Here is a 22,638-nt window from a genome sequence, read left to right as displayed (position 1 = left end):
CGGGACAGCTTCTTCCACCAGGCCATCAGACTGATGAACTCACTCACACTGCTTTGAGTGCACTCTACATTACATTGAATGTTCTATTTATTATAAATTACTATGATTGCACATTGCACATTTAGACAGAGATGTAACGTAAAGATTTTTACTCCTCATGTATGTGAAGGATATAAGAAATAAAGTCAATTCAATTCAATTTTAATTCATCCACAACATCATGTGACAAATCCTCTGTTTTCGTATCTCACACTGGACTGGCCACAAGCCACGTGTGCTATTCGTTGAGAATCTTGACTCAATCTTGTCCATACGTTGTTGTTTCACAGCCTTGATAGCTTTGCGCAGAACATAGCTGCTTTTCTTGAGCTCTAGTTGATTGCCAGCGATGTAAGCTCAATGCCATGCTGTAAGTGCTATTGATCCAGAGTTTCTGGTTCGGGAAGACCCTGATCGACTTCTGGGGGACAAGATCATCAATGCACTTCTGGATGAAGCAGGTGACCCCATCAGTGAACCTGGAGACATCCTCTTCATGGAAGACATTCCAGTCGATGTCATCAAAGCAGTCCTGCAGCATGGAGGCCGATTGGTCAGACCAACAGCGGACGGTCTTAACCTCTTGTTTCAGCTTCTGCCTGTCCTTCAGCAAAAGCAGGATCGAAGAGTGAACTGATTTTTCAAAAGCTGAGCGAAGGAAAGATTTGTAAGCATTGCGGAAGGGAGTGTAGCAGTGGTCAAGTGTGTTACCTCCACGAGTGCTCACCTGGATGTGCTGACAAAACTTCAGAGAGGCTTTCATCAGCGATGCTCGATTAAAGTCACCAGCAACGATGAAGGCAGCCTCTGGGTGTGCGGCCTCCAGCATGTTGATGGTCTTGTACAGTTCCTTGAGAGCCAGGTGGGTATCAGCCTGTAGTGGAATGTACACCTCTGTGATGAGAACAGCCGTGAACTCCCTCGGCAGCCAGTAGGGTCTGCACAGCAGCACCAGGAATTCCAGGTCTGGGGAACAAAAGGATTTGAGTGCGTGCACATTCTGGGGGTCACACCAAGCATTGTTGACCATGAAGTGTACCCCTCCTCCTTTACTCTTCCCAGTGAGGTTTCTCGATCTGTCCGCCTGGAACAGGGAGAACCCAGAGGGCTCGATGGCATGATCCGATATCTGCTCCATCAGCCAGGTCTCCAGGAAGCACAAAACGTTCCATTCCTTTGTTTCCCGCTGATAAGAGATTCTGGCTGTCAGTTCACAAAGCTTGTTGTCCAGGGACTGAACGTTAGCCAGGAGAATGCTAGGAAGCAGCGGCCGATTTGCACACTATCTCAGCCTCACCAGGACTCCAGCCCTTCTCCCTCACCTCCAGCGCTTCTCCCTCACCTCCAGCGCTTCTTCCTCACCTCCAGCGCTTCTCCCTCACCTCCAGCGCTTCTTCCTCACCTCCAGCGCTTCTCCCTCACCTCCAGCGCTTCTTCCTCACCTCCAGCGCTTCTCCCTCACCTCCAGCGCTTCTTCCTCACCTCCAGCCCTTCTCCCTCACCTCCAGCGCTTCTTCCTCACCTCCAGCGCTTCTCCCTCACCTCCAGCGCTTCTTCCTCACCTCCAGCGCTTCTTCCTCACCTCCAGCGCTTCTCCCTCGCCTCCAGCGCTTCTTCCAAAGTAGCGGTGGTGAAAGAGATGTCTCCCACGGATCGTGCAAGCAGGGGATCCCAGTGTGACTACCAGCTACTCGAACAGAAAATGCTAAGAAAATCGTAGAAATTAGTCGTGTACTGTAGATTTGGAACGGAGCTTGCAACACGGCTGCCATAAGCGGCACCATCGCTATCAGCGAGGAAATCAAGAGGAGGGATCAGATTGCAAAGGGAGCAATAGAAGGACTCACAAGAGAATAAACAACAATCGAGAGAAAATCTAAAGATGCTGGAAATCTGAACAACACACACAAAATGCTGGAGGAGCTCAGCAGGCCAGGCAGGATCTATGGAAAAGAGGACAGTCAACATTTCGGGCTGAAACTTCTGTTGTACTTTTTTCAATAGATGCTGCCTGGCCTGCTGAGTTCCTCCAGAATTTTGTGTGTGTTAATAAGAGAATACACCAGTGGACTCAATGAACCTTCCCCAAGATGCACAAGCTATTTTATTCTTGATACATTTGAGTTTTCCAATGCCGTCCTTGAACACTGTTGTGGCATCATCCAGTATCTTTGTTTAAATTTGCTTATAGTTGACTCTGTTGCAGGGATCATAGCATGTGAATGGTGGATGAATTCTCAAATGGTAGTTGTCTCAGCCAATCACATCCTGACAATGCTGGTCCTCTTGTTTTTACCACATACAAGCCCAATGTGTTTTGCTGGTTGTTGTAGTTCACTGTTAGAAATGCCATTCATGCTGGAGTTATCTTTTCTCCAGTATAAATTCTTAGATGGATACATAGAAACATAGAAAACCCAGAGCACAAATCAGGCCCTTCGGCCCTCAAAGCTGTGCTGAACATGTCCTTAACTTACAAATTACCTAGGGTTACCCATAGCCCCCTATTTTTCTGAGCTCCATGTACCTCTCCAGGAGTCTCTTAAAATACCCTATTATATCCGCCTCCACCACCGTCAACGGCAGCCCATTCCATACAATCACCACTCTCTGCGTAAAATCTTACCCCTGACATCTCTGTACCTACTTCCAAGCACCTTAAAACTGTTCCCTCTCGTGCTAGTCATTTCAGCTCTGGGAAACTCAACCTATTCTCATAAGGCATGCTCCCCAATCTAGGCAACATCCTTGTAAATCTCCTGTGCATCCTTTCTATGGTTTCCACATCCTTCCTGTAGTGAGGTGACCAGAACTGAGCACAGTACTCCAAGTGGGGTCTGATCAGGGTCCTATATAGCTGCAACATTATCTCTCGGCTCCTAAACTCAACCCCATGATTTATGAAGGCCAATGCACTATACGCTTTCTTAACCACAGAGTCAACCTGCGCAGCAGCTTTGAGAGTCCTATGGACTTGGACCCCAAGATCCCTCTGATCCTCCACACTGCCAAGAGTCTTACCATTAATGCTATATTTTACCATCACATTTGACCTACCAAAATGAACCACTTCACACTTAGCTGGGCTGAACTCCATCTGCCACTTCTCAGCCCAGTTTTGCATTCTATCAATGTCCCGCTGTAACATCTGACAGTCCTCCACACTATCCACAACACCTGTAGCCTTTGTGTCATCAGCAAACTTACTAATCCATCCCTCCACTTCCTCATCCAGGTCTTTTATAAAAATCACGTAGAGTAGGGGTCCCAGAACAGATCCCTGAGGCACACCACTGGTGACTGACCTCCATGCAGAATATGACCTGTCTTCAATTACTCTTTGCCTTCTGTGGCAAGCCAGTTCTGGATCCAAGAAGCAATGTCCCCTTGGATCCCATGCCTCCTTACTATCTCAGTAAGCCTTGCATGGGGTACCTTATCAAATGTATTGCTGAAATCCATATACACTACATCTACTGCTCTACCTTCATCAATGTGTTTAGTCATATCCTCAAAAAATTCAATCAGGCTCGTAAGGCACAACCTGCCTTTGACAAAGCCATGCTGAATATTACTAATCATATTATGCCTCTTCAAATGTCCATAAATCCTGCCTCTCAGGACCACTGAAGTAAGACTCATTGGTCTATAATTTCCTGGGCTATCTCTACTCCCTTTCTTGAATAAAGGAACAACATCTGCAACCCTCCAATCCTCCTGAACCTTTTCCGTCCCCCTTGATGATGCAAAGATCATTGCCAGAGGCTCAGCAATCTGCTCCCTCACCTCCCACAGTAGCCTGGGATACATCTTATCCAGTCCCGGTGACTTATCCAACTTGATGCTTTCCAAAAGCTACAGCAAAACCTCTTTCTTAATATTTACATGTTCAAGCTTTTCTGTCCACTGCAAGTCATCCCTAAAATCGCCAAGATCTTTTTCCGTAATGAATACTCAAGCAAAGTACTCATTAAGTACCTCTGCTATCTCCTTTGGTTCCATACACATTTTTCCACTGTCACACTTGATTGGTCCTATTCTCTCATGTCTTATCCCCTTGCTCTTAACATACTTGTAGAATGCCTTGGGGTTTTCCTTAATCCTGTCCGCCAAGGCCTTCTCATGGCCCCTTCTGGCTCTCCTAATTTCTGGCTCTTTCCTGCTAGCCTTATAATCTTCTAGATTTCTATTATTACCTAGCTTTTTGAACCTTTCATAAGTTCTTCTTGATTAGATTTACAACAGCTTTTGTGCACCACAGATCTTGTACCCTACCATCCTTTCCATGTCTCATTGGAACGTACCTACTCAGAACCCCACGCAAATATTCCCTGAACATTTGCCACATTTCTTCCATACGTTTCCCTGAGAACACCTGTTTCCAATTTATGCTTCCAAGTTCCTGCCTGATAGCCTCATATTTCCCCTTACTCCAATTAAACATTTCCCTAACTTGTTTGTTCCTATCCCTTTCCAATGCTATGGTAAAGGAGATAGAATTGTGATCACTACCTCCAAAATGCTCTCCCACTGACAGATCTGACACCTGATCAGGTTCATTTCCCAATACCAGATCGAGTACAGCCTCTCATCTTGTAGGATTGTCTACATATTGTGTTAGGAAACCTTCCTGAACACACCTAACAAACTCTACCCCATCTAAACTCCTCGCTCTAGGATCATGCCAGTCGATATTTGGGAATTTAAAATCTCCCACCACAATAACCCTGTTATTATTACATCTTTCCAGAATCTGTCTCCCTCAGTGCTTCTTGATGTCCCTGTTGCTATTGGGTGGTCTATAAAAAACACCCAGTTGAGTTATTGACCCCTTCCTCTTTCTAACTTCCAACCACAGAGACTCCGTATACAATCCCTCCATGACTTCCTCCTTTTCTGCCATCGTGACACTATCTCTGATCAACTGTACCACACCCCCACCTTTTTTGCCTCCCTCCCTGTCCTTTCCGAAACATCTAAAGCCTGCCACTCGAAGTAGCCATGCCTGTCCCTGAGCCATCCAAGTCTCTAATGGCCACAGCATCATATCTCCAAGTACTGATCCACGCTCTAAGCTCATCCACTTTGTTCACAACTCTCCTTGCATTAAAATAGACGTATCTCACACCATTGGTCTGAGCGCATCCCTTCCTCTATCACCTGCCTATCCTCCCTCTCGCACTGTCTCCAAGCTTTCTCTATTTCCTCCATCTCTTCAGTTTGGTTCCCACCTCCCAGCAATCCTAGTTTAAACTCTTCCTAATAGCCTCAGCAAACCTCCCAGCCAGCATATTGGTCCCCCTGGGATTCAAGTGCAACCTGTCCTTTTTGTACAGGTCGCTCCTGCCCCAAAAGAGGTCCCAATGATCCAGAAATTTGAATCCCTACCCCCTGCTCTAATCACTCAACCACGCATTTATCCTCCACCTCACTCTATTCCTATTCTCACTGTCATGTGGCACAGGCAGTAATCCCTAGATGACTACTATTGTGGTCCTGCTTCTCAACTTCCTTCCTAACTCCCTGTAGTCTGTTTTCAGGACCTCCTCCCTTTTCCTACCTATGTCGTTGGTACCAATATGTACCACAACCTCTGGCTGTTCTCCTTCCCACTTCAAGATATCGTGGATGTGATCAGAAACATCCCTGACCCTGGCACCTGGGAGGCAAACTACCATCCGCGTTTCTTTCCTGTGTCCACAGAATCGCCTGTCTGACCCCCTGACTATAGAGTCCCCTATCACTACTGCCTTCCTCTTCCTTTCCCTACCCTTCTGAGCCACAGGGCCAGACTCTGTGCCAGAGGCACGGCCATTGTTGCTTCCCTCAGGTAGGCCATCTCCCCCAACAGTACTCAAGCAGGAATACTTATTGTTAAGAGGGACAGCCACTGGGGTACTCTTTAGCACCTGCTTCTTGCCCTCCCTCTCCTGACTGTTACCCATTTCTCTGTCTCCCCAGGCCCTGGAATGACTACCTGCCTATAGCTCCTCTCTATCACCTCCTCACTCTCCCCGACCAGACGAAGGTCATTGAGCTGCATCTCCAGTTCCCTAATGCAGTCCCTAAGGAGCTGCAGCTCGATGCACCTGGTGCAGATGTGGCCATCCGGGAGGCAGAGTGTCTCCAGGTCCTCCCACATCTGACACTGAGCACAGAAAACTGGCCTCACACACATACTTTCTGCCTGGATTCTCAACAGATAACCTACCTCGCCTCAACCCCTTATCGCTGAAGCCCCGTTGAACTAAAGCCTTCCTCCTCTGTTTCCCTCTACTCTGATGCCCGCTTCTCCGACACCCACTCTGTAAAGCTGTCTTCTGTTTAAACTCTACCCGCTGTTAGCACTGGCTGACCTCCACGCGCTTGTGCAGTCGTGCCCTGTTCAAACCGCTGAAGAAATAACCCTCACCTTTTCAACTCTGCTCACTTTTAAACTCTTCCCGCTGTTATCACTGGCTGACCTCCACGCGCTTGTGCAGTCGTGCCCCGTTCAAACCGCTGAAGAAATAACCCTCCCTCAGAACTCACTGTTTATGAAGCCGTGAACTTGTCCATTTTCTGATTTTTTAAAAACTTGAACTTCAACAGATGGGTAATTGTCTTGGGTTCATTTAAAACTTACACTTCACCACTCCAAAACATAAAACTAATTGGAAGAAAAACTCAGAGCCAGGAATAATGTGGCTTCCTTTTATTTTTACTTTAATGAGGTGTCCATTGATGACATGGTGGTGTAATAACGTATGCCATTCACGTACTTTTACATATAACCCATAATGAATTATGTAAACAAATAAAGAATGCTTAATCAAACAATATATTTACAATATTACTTAAGTATTACCAAAATATTAAATACACATTACTCTCTATTATTAGTTCTTCTCTCTCGTCTTTTAAAGTGCTAATGCCTGTTTCTGCTGCTCTCTTCACCTGTATAGACTTGCCAAAACCTTTACAGACTCTCTGCGATTTTCATACATTCTATTTTCTTCTCCTCAGATCCTTAGTTATTCCTCAAATGTTCTCACAAATCTCTGATCTACTACAATTCTTTGGTTTTTCCTAAAATCAAATATGATGTTATCATTTGAGCAACACACATAAAATGCTGGTGGAACACAGCAGGCCAGGCAGCATCTATAGGGAGAAGCACTGTCGACGTTTCGGTCCTGACAAAGGGTCTCGGCCTGAAACGTCGACAGTGCTTCTCCCTATAGATGCCACTTGGCCTGCCGCGTTCCACCAGCATTTTGTGTGTGTTGCTTGAATTTCCAGCATCTGCGGATTTCCTCATGTTTGTTATCATTTGAGTTGGTCATGTCATTGAGTAATAAGGGATATGAGGTTAATGCTGGGTGGGTGGGTGAGAGATAGTCATCTTCAGAATCAGAACAAGTCAGGGGATATATACAGCTCACTACTGCTACTAATTTTCATGTTGCTCTTTTCTTCTGGCAGGTCTCTTTGCCTGTGGAATCGTCAGGCTCACTGGAGTGTATTGATCAAGAATTATGAATTTTTTTTCCATTGCCTTCTACTGATTTTTAAGGTGGTACTTCTTCACCTTATTTCATTGAGAGACAGAAGATACTGCATATTCTGGAAATCTTGAAAAACACACAGAAAAGGCTGGAACAACACACACAAAATGCTGGTGGAACACAGCAGGCCAGGCAGCATCTATAAGGAGAAGCACTGTCAACGTTTCGGGCCGAGACTCTTCGTGGAGCTGGAGGAGCTTTACAGGTCAGTCAGCTTCTATGGGGAGAAATAAACAGTTGACTTTTCAGGCTGAGACTACATTTTATGTATGTTCCTTTAGATAATGTCCCTCATAATTATGAAATTACATTCACTTAAGTTTATACCAAGATCAATATCCCCAATTGTTGGACTAGCTTGATATAAGCCCCCATCGTTTCTCAGTTTAGAATCTGCCCAGCAGCATTCTTCTTGTTAGGGGAGCTTTTAGGTAATTCCACAGAACAAGTTGTACTGGAGATAGTGACCATAAGACTGTTTTTGATGTCCCATCTATCTGTGTCGCCTTTTTGAGTGAGCTGTGGACATGGGCTACAAGTGACAAAGAAATAAGCACATGGGTGAGTGTGGTGTGGAAGCCTGGGCATTGTAGGGAGCACCGTTTGCTCCTGTCATTTTTCTCTGATAATATGACATAGCATCCCAACTCTTGTACTCAGTATTTTGATTTCTGAAAGCCAATGTGTCAAAGATCTCTTTATGCCCCTATCTACCTGTGACACCACTTTCATGGAATTATGGGTCTATATTCCCAGATCCCTCTGTTCTACTGCACCCTCAGTATCATACCGTTTACTGTGTAAGTGCTACCCTGGTTTGTCTTCCTAAACTGCAACTCTTCACACTTGTCTGCATTAAATTCCATCTGCTATTGTTCAGCCTATTTGTTCCATCTGGTCCAGATCCTGCTGAAAGCTTTGATAGTCTTTCTCATCCACTACACTCCCAAACCTGATGTCATTCACAAATTTGCTGATCCAGTTTACCATATCATCATCCGGATCGTTGATATAGATCAAAATTAAAAGTTCAAAGTAAAATATATTGTCTAAGTACATACATGTCACCACACACAACCCTGAGGTGCTTTTCCTGCAGCCATACTGAGCAAATCTATAGAATAGTAACTGTAAACAAGATCAATGAAAGAACAAGAGCATAGAAGACAACAAACTGTGCAAATGCAAATATAAATAAATAGCAAGAACATGAAATAACAGGATGAAGTGTCTTTAAAGTGAGATCATTGGTTGTGGGAACACTAGAAATAGTATGAGTGTAGTTAACCCCTTTTGTTCAAGAACCTGATGGTTGAGGGGTAGTAACTGTTCTTGAACCTGGTGGTGCAAATCCTGAGGCTCCTGTACCTTCTACCTGCTGGCAGCAGTGAGAAAAGAGCATGGCCTGGCTGGTGAGAATCTTTGATGATGGATGCTGCTTTTCTATGACAGCATTTCATGTACATGTGCTCAATAGTTGGGAGGGCTTTACCTGTGATGTACTGAGTTGAATCTGCTATCTTTGGTAGGATTTTCCACTCAAAGCCAATGGCGTCCCATACTAGGCTGAAATGCAGCCAGCCAGCACACTTTGCACCACACGTCTATAGAAGTTTGTCAAAGTTTATGATGTCAGCTGAATCTTTGCAGACTCCTGAGGCACTGCCGTGCTTTCCTTGCAATTGCATTTCTATGATGGGCCCAGGACAGGTCCTCTGAGATAGTGACACCCAGGAATTTGAAGCTACTGACCCTCGCCCTCTCTGATTCTCCAATGATTACTGGCTCATGGACCTCTGGTTGCCCTTTCCTGAAGTCTGCAATCAGTTTCTTGGTCCTATTGACATTGAGTGAGAGGTTGTTGTTATTACACCACTCAGCCAAATTTTCAATCTCCCTTTGATTGAAAATCCATCACCACCTTTGATTTGGCCCACAACAGTGGTGACATCAGCAAACTTGAATACGGTGTGTTGGAGCTGTACTTAGCCACACAATTACAGGTGTAAAGCGAGTAGAGCAGGGGGCTAACCACACATCCCTGTGATGCTCCTGTGCTGATGGAGATTGTGGAGGTGATGATTTTGCCAATCCGAGCTGACTGGGGGTTTGCAAGTGAGGAAATCCAGGATCCAATTACACAAGGGAGCAAACAACAATGGATCCAGCACCGATCCACGTGGCACCCCACGAGTTACGGACATCCAGTCAGAGAGGCACCCTACTTTCTCCCATAAAGCCAATGTCAAACCTAAATTATACCTCATTCTGGATGCTGTAATAAAAATTATTTTAAAATTCACTCCTACATTAATTAGCAGATTAGCTACCATGTACAGGACATCATCACTATTACTCTCCATTTTATTTTGACATGTACCAAGGAAAAATCACATTTAACTCTTTCCTCACAGGTGCCAAGTGATTCAACCTTCTTGACCAGCCTTCCATGTGGGACCATGACAAAGGCAGTGCAAAAATCCAAACAGATGACAACCACAGTCCAAATACAAGTGTGTTTGTGTTTGAAGAGTAGGGTAGAGGAGAGAAATTTCTGAATAACTATTTCAGTCACTTTCCCACAAATAGAGGCAGTCTCCCTGTATCTACTTTATCAAAAGCTTACACCATTTGAAGGGCTTTGATTGGGTCATCCTTCAGCTTCCTTTGCAAAATGAAAGGCCATTGGCTGTTGCTTTGACTTTAATTCCCCTGTTTGTAGTTCAATCCTGACAATATCTATTTTGGATTAACCATTGGTGGATGTCATTTTGAGAACTTCCGAGGTGACACATTTGGTGTGACGTTGCTGAGCCGTGGAATGCTGTGATCATTGACTCTGCAATGGCTGCCTTTCAAGGAATGGCTTGCCTGTCTCTACAGTTATTGCTTTACTCAGGAACTTTACCCACTGGTTGTAATGGCCTCTGGTTTTTAGACACTGAACATGGGAAACAGGCATTGACTATCTACCCTTTTTATGCTGCTTATAATTTTCGATATTCTATAATGTCACCTGTAACTACTTTTCTCCAGAGAAAGCAATCTCAGCCTATCCAGTTTTTCCTGATACCTCAGGCTCTCCATTATAGTCAACATTCTTCTGAATCTTTCTGCACTCTCTTTAGTTTAATCATGTTCTCCTATAGTCTGGCAATACACCCAAGACACCAAGTGCAGCCTCGCCAATATTTTGTACAGCTCTAACATGACTTTCCCACTTTTATACTCAGTGAGTAATGTCTTACCCTCGGCCATTTGGCCCTATAATGAGTTAACCCTTAGACATGTAAGTAATGATCCCCTCCAGTTAGACTGTTAGTGATTACTTATTTTTATTCTTTCTTCTTCTCTTCTAATATTTGTATATCTGTGCACTTGTAATGCTACTGTGACACTGTAATTTCCTTTGGGATCAATAAAGTATCTATCTATCTAATCTTTTATCTATCTTCTATCATCTATCTATCTAATCTTTTATCTTCTATCTTCTATCACCTATCAATCTAATCTTCTATCTTCTATCATCTGTCTATCTAATCTTCTTTACCAGCTTGTCCACTTCTGTTCCAGTTTTCAGGGAATTATGTATTTGTACAGTTTCAGCAGTATTGATTGGGTGGTGTTGTTAGGACCTGGTGTGTATGGACTGAAGTCACTGAGGTGCAGTAGGTGAGGGTTTGATTACAAAACTAAGGAAGTTTTATTGCAATCATGCAGGCCATTGGGAGACCACACCTTGAATATCATTTACAGTTTTGGTCTCTTTACCCAGGGGAGGTGCATGGATTTACCATGAAGAGAGAGAGCTGTGAAGGTTCAACTCGACTGCTTCATGGGATAACGGGCTTGATACTTGAGGGAGATTGAGTAGACTGGGAGCATATTTTCTACAGGTTAGAAAATGAAGGAGATCACAGTACAAAATTCTTACAGGGCTTAAGATGCTGAACAAGTCCGGGGCTTGTTTCTTCTGAACAAGTCCGGGGCTGGAGCGCAGAGGAGTCTAGGAGTGACCGTCTCAGAATAAGTAGTTGGATGTTTACAACTGAGGTGAGGAAAAACTCATTCACTCAAAGGGTAGTGAGTGTTTAGAATTCTCTGTAGTGGAGGACTGTGGGAGACTCAGTCACTCAGTCTGTTTGAAACAGAAATCAATACATTTTGGGATATTAATGGAATAATGGGATTTGAGGATATGCTGGAAAATGCCACTTAGTTATGACCTCCATGAATGATGGAAGAGGCTGAAATGGTTGGATGGCTCTGTTTGACTCTGAATAATGAGATTAGATATTAATGATCTGGGTGAAGGAACTAATGGCCTTGTGACTAAGTTTGCAGATAATTCAACAACAGGTGGAGGAACAGGTAGTGTCACAGAGGCAGGAGTCTGCAGAAGGACTTGGACCAGGTTGGGTAAGTGGGTGAAGTAATTCCAGATGGATCAAGTGTAGGGAAGTGTGGCGTTAGGCACTTTGGAAGGAAGAATAAAGGTGTAGACTTTTTTTTGTATTGTAACATGGTTCCTATCACAAATGATAAGCCAAGTCTATGTTCCCCTGAACATGTTCTATCCCATGTCCTACGTACTAGATTTGTGTCAGCCAGTTCTCTAACACTGGCCATTTTTCTAATGAGATAATACTATTCAGGGGGAAATGACAGCACTGAGAAAGAATTAGAGAGAAATGGTAAACTGGAGGGTGAAGGTGATGGTGTTTCAAGGGGCTATTACCACAGTATGTCACAAAATGTGGAGGAGGCTTGACCCAAAAGCAGAACAGCGAAGATAATTTAGCAGTGAGCGATAACTTTGATAATAAACTACAAAATAATGAGCTACGAGCAGTCACAAAGCAAGAGAGAACAGATACTTAACACAACAAGGCAACACGATACCCGAAGGCTAGGAGCAGCTGGCTGAGACTGGCTGGTTCAAAAAAGTGAACAAGGTCTGCGGATGAGAGCTGGGTTTAAATAGGCTGCAGGTGATGAGAGGTAGGAGACTCCTGTTAACTGGATGGAGACGGGTGGATCTCCACAATGAGCAAGGGATCTAAGACATGACTGGACACCATCCAAGATCTGTCCTCTTCACCCTTCCAAGCTGACTAGGTACTGCACACTCTGTTCATGACAACTTGAATCCATCGATTGGTGAACCGTGTCCTCTGGATCACCCTCCACTGTCCTAGGTTCAGGAGGTACAGTCTCGGGTGGGTCGAGTGGGCCATGGACCATGGACTTAAGGGAGAACACATGGAAGGTAGGTGTGAGCCTGGAGGACTGTGACCACTGGAGATGGTAGGTAACTGGACTGAATCGATGGGTAATCTTAAAAGAACCAATGAGCCAGGGTGAGATCACAGGTGGACAGCCAGGCACGGTTCCCTGGCCGGAGGAGTCTGCCTGGGCCCTGACTGCGGTTAGTCTGGTGGCAGCTAGGATGGCCCTCCAAACCCTCCTCCAAACATCCCGGTGTCGGTAAACCAAGGACCTGGCAGAAGGGACCTCTACAGTTAGCTCTTCTGTGGCAAACAAAGGAGGCTGGTAGCCATGAAGCTCTTCAAAGAGTGTTGTCCAGAGCAAATACTTTTTCCATGTGGAAGGGTCGATGGCAGTGGAGCAATGCAGAAACTTCTACAACTGACTAACCATTGGTCTGGGGATGATAGCCAGAGGAGAGGCTCAGCTGAGGTGGAGGAAGGAGCAGAAGGCTTTCCTAAAGTGAAAGACGAATTCGGGCCCCAGTCCGACACAATGTCCCAAGAGAATCCTTGGAGGCAAACCACATGTTGGTCTGCCATCTCAACGACTGATGGAAGTTTGGGGAGGGCAACGAAGTGGGCCACCTTGCAGGGGAGAGGAAGAACGGAAGGCCTTGGGAAGGGGGGATGCCCAGGAGGAGATCGGTCACGCAGTCTTATGGTCTGTGACGTGGAAGGGTGATGGCTTCCCTTTTACTGAAAGTAACAGCTAAGTTGTGGCATTCCTGTGAGAGTTTGGTGAGGTCAAGGGCTTCCTCCGTCTCCCTGGATTTACAGGGTGAAATCAGCTGAGGTCACAGGCTGGTGGTCTGGTAAGTGAGTCCCCAACTCAGCAGTAAACCGGCAAAGTGAGGGCCATGAGTGGAGAGCCAGGGGTAACCCAGGATGAGAGGTGTGTTGGGTGAATTGGATAGACTCGCGGTGCTCTCCAATGCTCATGTGCACAGGCTACATGCGTGCTGTGACCATCCCAGACACCGAGGGATGTCCATCAGTGGATGAGTTGCAGAGTGGTGAGAGTCAGGCTCGGTAGGGAGTCCGAGCTGCGCACGCAGAGTCCGGTCCAGAAGGCTGCCTGCTGTGCCAGAATCCACCAGAGCCTCCTGTGTGCATAGAGCCATTGGTGTATGAAGGACAGAAAGAGCGAGTCAGACTTTGGTGATAGAACAAGGGGGTGTGTGAAGCTTGTCAGATAGAAGGACCCTCATCTCTAGCTGGTGGTGCCATTTCCTGGACACATATTGATGCATGGGTGATCGACAGCTGGGCAATAAGTGCACAAGTTGTTTCTCCTCAGACGCTCACGGTTTTGGGGATTAAGGAGCTCTCCCCAGCTGCAAGGGTTCTGGGGGCATTGATGATGAGGGTCCTGCAGCCTGAAATGGCTTTGGGTATGGAACTGGGGTTCTGAATAATGATCTGGAGGATTGTTCCGTAAGAAGATTGTCAATACAAAGGGCCAGAGTGTTGAGGTTTTCGAGATTGGTGGGCATCTCCTGGGCAAGTCGTCTCATAGGCTAAGTGGCAATTGTAGACTAAACTTGAATCAATGAAGGATGCTCGACAGCTGCGACAGAGCCTGAATGCTATCACCTCTTATAAAGTAAAATCAAATGACTAAGAGTTGCAAGAAAAAGTTTGTGAACCCTTTGCAATTACCTGTTTTTCTGCATTAATTTCTCATAAAATGTGGTCTGATCTTCATCTAAGTCACAGTAAAAGACAAACACAATCTGCCTAAACTAATAACATACAAACAATTGTATTCTTCACATCTTCACTGAACACATTGTTTAATCATTCACAGTCTAGGCTGGAAAAAGTATTGGAACCCTTGTATTCAATAACTCGTGGAACCTCCTTTAGCAGCAATAACTTCCACCAAGCATTTCCTGTAGCTGCTGATCAGGCTTATACAACAGCGAGCAGTAATTTTAGACCATTCCTCCATACAAAGCTGTTTCAATTCATCAATATTTCTTGTATGAACAGTCTTCTTCAGATCATACCACAGCATCTTAGTTGGGTTAAGGTCTGCACTTGGCCATTCCAAAACATAAATTTTCTTCTTTTTAAACCATTCTGTTGTTGATTTACTCTTTTGTTTCAGATCATTGTCTTGTTGCATCATTGAACTTCTATTAAGCTTCAGGTGATGGACCGCTACCCTGACATTCTCCTGTAAAATGTCTCAATACAATTTTAAATTCATTGTTCCCTCAACGAATGCAAGCTGTCCAAGTCCCAAGGCAGTAAAGCAGCCCCAAACCATGTTGCTCCTATTGAAACTATTGAAAGCATCTGGCCCAGACAGGATACCTGGCCAAGTACTAAAGATCTGTGCTGATCAACTGGCTGATGTGTCCATTGATATCTTTAACCTCTCACTTCGGCAGTCTGAGGTAAACACCCGTATCAAGCGGGGGTTCAATCATACCGCTGCCTAAAAAGAGAATGTGGTATCCTGCCTCAATGACTATCATCCAGTAGCACTTACATCCATAGTGATGAAACGTATCATCACTTCTTGCCTGAGAAGCTGCTTGGATCCACTCCAATTTGTCTACCAGCAAGCCAGGTCTACGTCAGATGCCATTTTATTAGCTCTTCACTCAAACCTGGAACAACTGGACAGAAAGATGCACACATCAGGATTCTCTTTATTGACTACAGCTCGGCATTCAATACTACCTTCCCCTCAAAACTAATCGATAAGCTGCAAAGCCTCCTTGTTCAATGGATCCAGGATGTCCTCACTTGCAGACCCCATTCAGTCGGATTGGCAACAACATCTCCACAGTCTCCATCAACATAGGTGCACCACAAGGCTGTGTGCTTAGCCCCTTGCCCTACTTGCTTTATACCTATGACTCTGAGGCTAAGCACAGCTCCAATACCATATTCAACTTTGCTGATGACACTGCTGTCATTGGCCAAATCAAAGTGGTGACAAATCGATACACAGGAGAGAAATTGAAAATCTGGTTGACTGGAACCACAACAACAACTTCTTACTCAATGCCAGCAAGACCAAGGAGCTAGTTACTGACTTCAGAAGGAGCAAAACAGAGGTCCATGAACCAATCCTCATCGGGGTATCGGGGGTTGAGAGGGACAGCAACTTTAAATTCCTTGTTGTTATCATTTCAGAGGACCTATCATGAGCCCAACATGTAAGTACAATTTTGAAGAAAGCACAGCAGCACCCCACTTCCTTAGGAGTTTGTGAAGATTCAGTATGACATTTGAAAATTTTGACAAATTTCTATAGAAATGTGGTGGACAGTATGTTAACAGGTTGCATCATTGCCTGGTTCCTACAAAAATCAGTGGATACGGCCCAGTCCATCATGGGTAAAACACTCCCCACCATTGAACACATTTATATGAAGTGTTGTTCCAGGAAAGCATCATCTATCATTCGGGACCCCTGCCACCCAGGTCAAGCTCTCTTCTCGCGGCTGCCATTGGGAAGGTGGTACCGGAGCCTCAGGACTCGCACCATCAGGTTCAGGAACAGTTATAAAGCTCAACCATAAGGCTCTTTATTCAAGGGGGATAGCTTCAATTACACCAACACCGAAATGCTCCCACAACCTATGGACTCACTTTCAAAAACTCTTCAGCTCATGTTCTCAGTATTTATTGTTTATTATTTATTTATTTATTATATCTTTTTTTTTGTACTTGCACAGTTTGTTGTCTTTTGCACACTGGTTGGTGCGGTCTTTCACTGATTCTATTGTGGCTATTGGATTTATTCAGTATGATCGCAAGAAAATGAATCTCGTGGTTGTATATGGTGTTGTTTATGTACCAAGATAATAAACTTACCTTGAACTTTTTACTCTGTCTTTCAAGTACACCGAGAGGCCATGGCAGTAATGGGCCAGTGGAGTTTTTGCATTTCAGCTGCACTCATGAGAGAGAGATGATGAAGGCAATCTTGGCTTGGTCCATTGAATATCGAGAAGGCTGGAGCTCAAAGTGTAAGACACAGAAGGACAGGAAGCTGATGCATCAGGTTGGGGATCTCCTGAAGCATTCGGGCACCAGATTCTGGGGCTCCGAAGGCGGCGGGGTTGCTGCAACAAGACAGAGAGTTGGTTAAGAGTGGCAAGCAGATGGTTGATGGTTTCCTGCTGCTTCTGGATCGTGTACTCATGTCAGCAGATGACTCCCTTGAGGCGAGCCAACCCTGCTGGGTCAAACACTGCTCCTGTCAAGAAGTGTAGAGGAGGGTAGTCCCAAAAACTGAGCAGAAAAGTCGATTTAGCAGTAAGTGATAACTTCCATAATAAACTGCAGGTTTGATGGGTGAACAAGGACTATGGTTGAGAGCTGGGTTTAAATAGGCTGCAGGTCAGTTAGAAATGAGAGGCAGATGACTCCTGTTAGCTGGATGGAGACTGGGAGGAGTCTGCATGTGCAGGTCTGACACAGTACACTTGGAAGCTGACTGTGGTGTTGATAAATATTTTCTATAGCAAATTTCAGGAGACACCAAGAGCTTCAAACCATCTGCTCCATTACTACCTTCCACACATTGGGTGCATGGTAGCATAGCAGTTAGCATGACAGGATTATAGCGTAGGGCATTCCGGGGTTTGGAGTTCAATTCTGGAACAATTCTGTAAGGGGTCTGTGTACCTCCTCCCCATGGTGTGCATTGGTTTTCTCTGATCCTTCATGTTTTCAGTCCAAAGTCCTACAAGGTAGACTGATTGGTCTTTGCAATTTGTCCTGTGATTAGGTTCGGGTTAATTGGGTTTGTTGGGGGTTGCTAGGGCAGCGTGGCTGGAAGGGACCCCTCTGCACTGTATCACAAAATAATAAATAAATGTGCTTACATCACAGCTATAATGATACTATTATGTTACACGTACATATAACTCACTTGCAAGTTTATGTGCAAACATAACACTGTTCTCTGGTATTTCAAGAAACTACAGAAACTCCCGGTTCATTCTGTTGTCTGGCTTCCTCGGAGACTTTGGCCTTCTTAACTGTGATTGGACGGCTGTCATTGTGGTTACTTCTCTGTCTGAGGAAGGTGAGGTATCTCACCTCAGCTCTCTGTGTCAGTTCCTAATCCACTTCTGCAGTTAATTTATTCTTCTGTACTTCTTCAATATGTCTCTCACTGCAGTCATTTGGCCATTGTTGACAGTTCTCGACTTCTGACTCATCCTCCACCTGGTGAACTATATTGGTGCAGACTTGCCCCACTTACCAACATCTTACATGTTAAGCTCAGCTATCTTACACTCCCTTCCCCTGTTGTCTAAATCTCTTTCCTTTGCCTCTTCTCATTGTTAGGATCTGGATCGCAACTTTGCTTTGCTTTTGCACCTTCTCCTCCAACTGAATCTGCACAGAATTCAATAGCTTTCAAAGTCTCCGATGCATTCGTGGCTCTTCTGGGGTGAATCATGTGGCTGAATGAGATATTGTGCAATGCTGAAACAAGAGAGCCAGCCGGTGATTCACTGTCAAACTGGAACAAAGTTGGCACACCTCGTCTCTCCGGGTCTTTCAACCGTTCTAGTAGAAGCTTAATATTACGGGAGAGTTAATAAGCACCCAAAGGAGCGTTTGGGCAGATAACTGTGAACTGAAATTCATTATCTGACACCAGCAAAAACCAAGCTCTGCTCCTCCGATGTACACTTATGGCTGTACATGATCCCACATGTCGAACTTCAATCCATTTAGAGTGACCGTAACAAGGATTATATACTTGTTTTTTTATAGTACCAGAAAAGAGAACTTTCTGAATTACAGGAACATGAGAACTGGTCATTTTGGCACCTCCATGTTATGGGTGGTGGAGTGGAGATACGTCTCTGCCAAAGCAGGCGCACGGCGCTCCTTCCCTCCTGTAGCCTGCAGGCCACCCTTGGACAAGGTGTAGCACCTGCTTAGCTCCCCGATCAGGGTCACATAAAGCCATGGGAGTAGGTGGTGGATAGTAGTATGAGCAGCTGGTGCATATCGCAAGTCCTGGTTATGCGACCACTGACACCAGGCAGACATTCTCTGAAGAGTTTTGATAATGGTTGGGGTCACCCATCTTGTAAAGACACTGCCCAGAAGAAGGCAACAGCAAACCAGTTCTGTAGAAAAATTTGGTCATGATGAAAAAGTGGTCATGATCACTCACATCATACGACACGGCACGTAGCAAATGAACAAACCCTTAACAAACTTTTCGTGCCACCTACACGAATGAGAGTCAGGTATAAGTAATACCCTGTGGAATGTCAAAAGGACACAGATGATATCCACCTGCATGGGGTGCACAGAACTTCCATCACACAGGAGGACTGAACCATTAATTGCACAACTTTGTGAAGAAACTTTGAGCTACTACACATAAGTTTTTAAAGGCAATGGGCAAACTGACAAGGTAATGGGATTATCACATGACATACAAGAAGTTAATTCTCAGCTAGGTGACATCCTTCTGCAATGAGGGGACAGCTGAAGAAAAGGAGCAGAAGTAATTTACTAGGATGTTATCAGTGACCAGGAGAAAATGGGAACGTTTTGCATGGAATTCAGTGGCTTAGATCATGATTAGTTTATTGACATTCACAACGGAGTGCAATGAAATTGCTTGCTTGCATGAAGGTCAGAGAGTAAACAGTATACATGGTTGTAATAAATGCATTCATGAGCAGAACAAGGCAGAGTGGTGCAAAGACTGCAGAGCAAGCTAAAGCAGTGCAAAAAGAAATGCTGAAGTGACAATACCAGAATATACAAAGGAGGTAGAATGAAGAGTCTGAGAACGTGGCAGCACCACTGGGAAGGAGCTGCGAGAGAAGTGACTGGTTCAGGAGTCTAAGCCGTGGCGAATAAATCATTCTTGAGTCTGGTTGGCTGGATCTTCAAGCGTCTGTACTTCTCCCAGAAGAAAGAAAAGGGAGTTGCCAGGGTGACAGGCAATTCTTCCTGAAGCAATTTATGGAGATGGACTGGATGGAAGGAGGGGATGAGCCTGTGATGGATTTGGGTAGCGTTTGCTATTTGCTGCAGATTCCATTGGTCTAGAGAAGAGTAGCTGCTATGCCTGGCTGAGTGACAAGCTGTCAGGATGCTTTCTGTGGTGTCTATAGATCTGTAGATCAATAGCGGGTTTTAAGACAAGAGGTTTGATAGAGTAGATACAAAACGCAATTGTCTCAGGTGAGTGGGAAGTAGCGGAGATTGCTGTTGATTTAGAATCTCCAGCGATGATTCAGCCTGACTTCCTAGAGCTGAGGAGCTGGCCAGCAGAGTCTGATCCCTGTCTCCAAGCAGAGTTAGTTATCCTGTCTGAATACGTCTTTTCCAGCTACGCAGAGAGGAAACGGCCGTGTTCCACAGCTCTTCACCATTTCTCGCTAACGTGCTAAGATTTGTCTTTCCACCGCAAGGCTTGATGGGTTATCTGAGGAAGGATTTTCTAGCCATGAGTGAGTTCAACTAAAACTCACCAGATTGATTTCTGAGTTGGCAGGTTTGACACATGAGGAGAAGTAGGATCAATTAGGATAACATCAGGGAGGTTAGGCAGCAATCATCTCCATAAGAGAAATTACACACAACACTCAATGGTATCAACATCACCAAAACTCTGAACATCAACATCTAGGGAACCATCAAATTTAAAGTTCTAAGTAAATTTATATTCAAAGTATGTGTGTGTGTGTGTGTGTGTGTGTGTGTGTGTGTGTGTGTGTGTGTGTGTGTGTGTGTGTGTGTGTGTGTGTGTGTGTGTGTGTGTGTGTGTGTGTGTGTGTGTGTGAGAGAGAGAGAGAGAGAGAGAGAGAGAGAGACCATACACAACCCTGAGATTCATTTTCTTGCTGGCATACTCAATAAATTCAAAAACCATAATAGAATCAATGAAAGACCACACCAACAGGGCAGACAACCAGTCAGTGTGCAAATGAGAACAAATTGGGCAAATGCAAAAAGAAAAAATAAAAAGAGATAATAATAATAATAATAATAATAATAATAATAATAATAATAATAATAAACTACCAAAAATACATAGAAAAGACCAACAAATTCAAGCTGATAAATGCAGAAAATGCCAAGAGAAACCAGAAACAAACCAACACATTACAGGATCCTGTAGCAGTTTAACTCAATCTGATTACTTACACAGGCACAATCAAGTGGCAGACATTATTTACCAAACCCTTGCTTTAAAATACAAACTCAAGGGTCTAAAGTTTACTGGGGAAAGAGGCCTGTTAGCTATGAGTCTGCCAGAGGCGTGGCAGCCAGCCCTGGGGTTGGGGGACTGTCCGTGTGGGTGGTGGGTGGAGGATGGATGGGAGGGAGGAAATGGGCTTGCTTTGGTGTTATCATTTTGTTGTTTGTTGTGCTCTGTTTTGTTGTTCTCTTTGACATTGTGATGTGCTACGTTGGTGCCGGAATTGTATGTAGAATCATAGAGAAGTACAGCATAGAAACAGGCCCTTTGGCCCATCTAGTCTGTGCCAAGCCATTTAAACTGCCTACTCCCACTGGCCTGCACTGGGACTATAGCCCTCCATACCCTTATCATCCATGTACCTATCCAAACTTCTCTTAAGCGTTGAAATTGAGCTCACATGCACAACTTGGCTGGCAGCTTTTTCCACTGTCTTGCGACCTTCAGAGTGAAGATGTTTTCCCTCGTGTTCTCCTTAAACTTCTCAGCTTTCACCCTTAATCCATGACCTCTAGTTGTTGTCCCAGCCTACCTCAGTGGAAAAAGCCTGTTGGCATTTATCCTATCGATACCTCTCATAATTTTGTGCAGGTCTATCAAATCTCCTCTCAATCTTCTACATTCCAAAAAATAAAGTCCTACCCTATTCAATCTTTCCATATAACTCAGGTCCTCCAGAGCTGGCAACATCCTTGTAAATTTTCTCTGTACTCTTTCAATCTTATTTACATTTCTCCTGTAAGTAGGTGACCAAAATTGCACCCAATGCTCAAAATTAGGCCTCACCAACATTTTATACAACTTCAACATAACATCCCATCTCCTGTACTCAATACCTTGATTTATGAAGGCCAAGGTGTCAAAAGCTTTCTTTACGACCTTATCTACATGTGATGCTACTGTCAATGAATTACAGACCGGTATTCCCAGATCCCTTTGTTCTACCACACTCCTCAGTGTCCTAACACTCACTGTGTAAAACCTGCCCTGGTTGGTCCTACAGAGTGCAATATCTCTGCATTAAATTCCATTCGTCATTTTTCAGCCCATTTTCTCAGCTGGTCCAGATCCCACTGCAAGCCATGGTAGTCTTCCTCGCTGTCCACTACACCTCCAATCTTGGTGTCATCCTCAGGTTGAGCTGTTTGAGACATAGAAAACCTACAGCACAATACATGCCCTTCGGCCCACAAAGCTGTGCTGAACATATCCCTACCTTAGAATTATCTATGCTTTACCCATAGCCCTCTATTTTTCTAACCACCATGTACCCATCCAGGAGTCTTTTAAAAGACCCTATCGTTTCCGCCTCCACCAACGCCACCGGCAGCCCATTCCACGCGCTCACCATCCTCTGCATAAAAAACTTACCCCTGACATCTCCTCTGTACCTACTTCCAAGCACGTTAAAACTGTGCCCTCTTGTGCTAGCCAGTTCATCCCTGGGAAAAAGCCTCTGACTATCCACACAATCAATGCCTCTCATAATCTTGTACACCTCTGTCAGGTCACCTCTCATCCTCCGTTGCTCTAAAGAGAAAAGGCCGAGTTCACTCAACCTATTCTCATA

The sequence above is a fragment of the Hemitrygon akajei genome, chromosome 21 (assembly GCF_048418815.1).
Source record: "Hemitrygon akajei chromosome 21, sHemAka1.3, whole genome shotgun sequence".
Taxonomy (NCBI): Eukaryota; Metazoa; Chordata; class Chondrichthyes; order Myliobatiformes; family Dasyatidae; genus Hemitrygon; species Hemitrygon akajei.
This window is presented reverse-complemented; position numbering follows the sequence as displayed.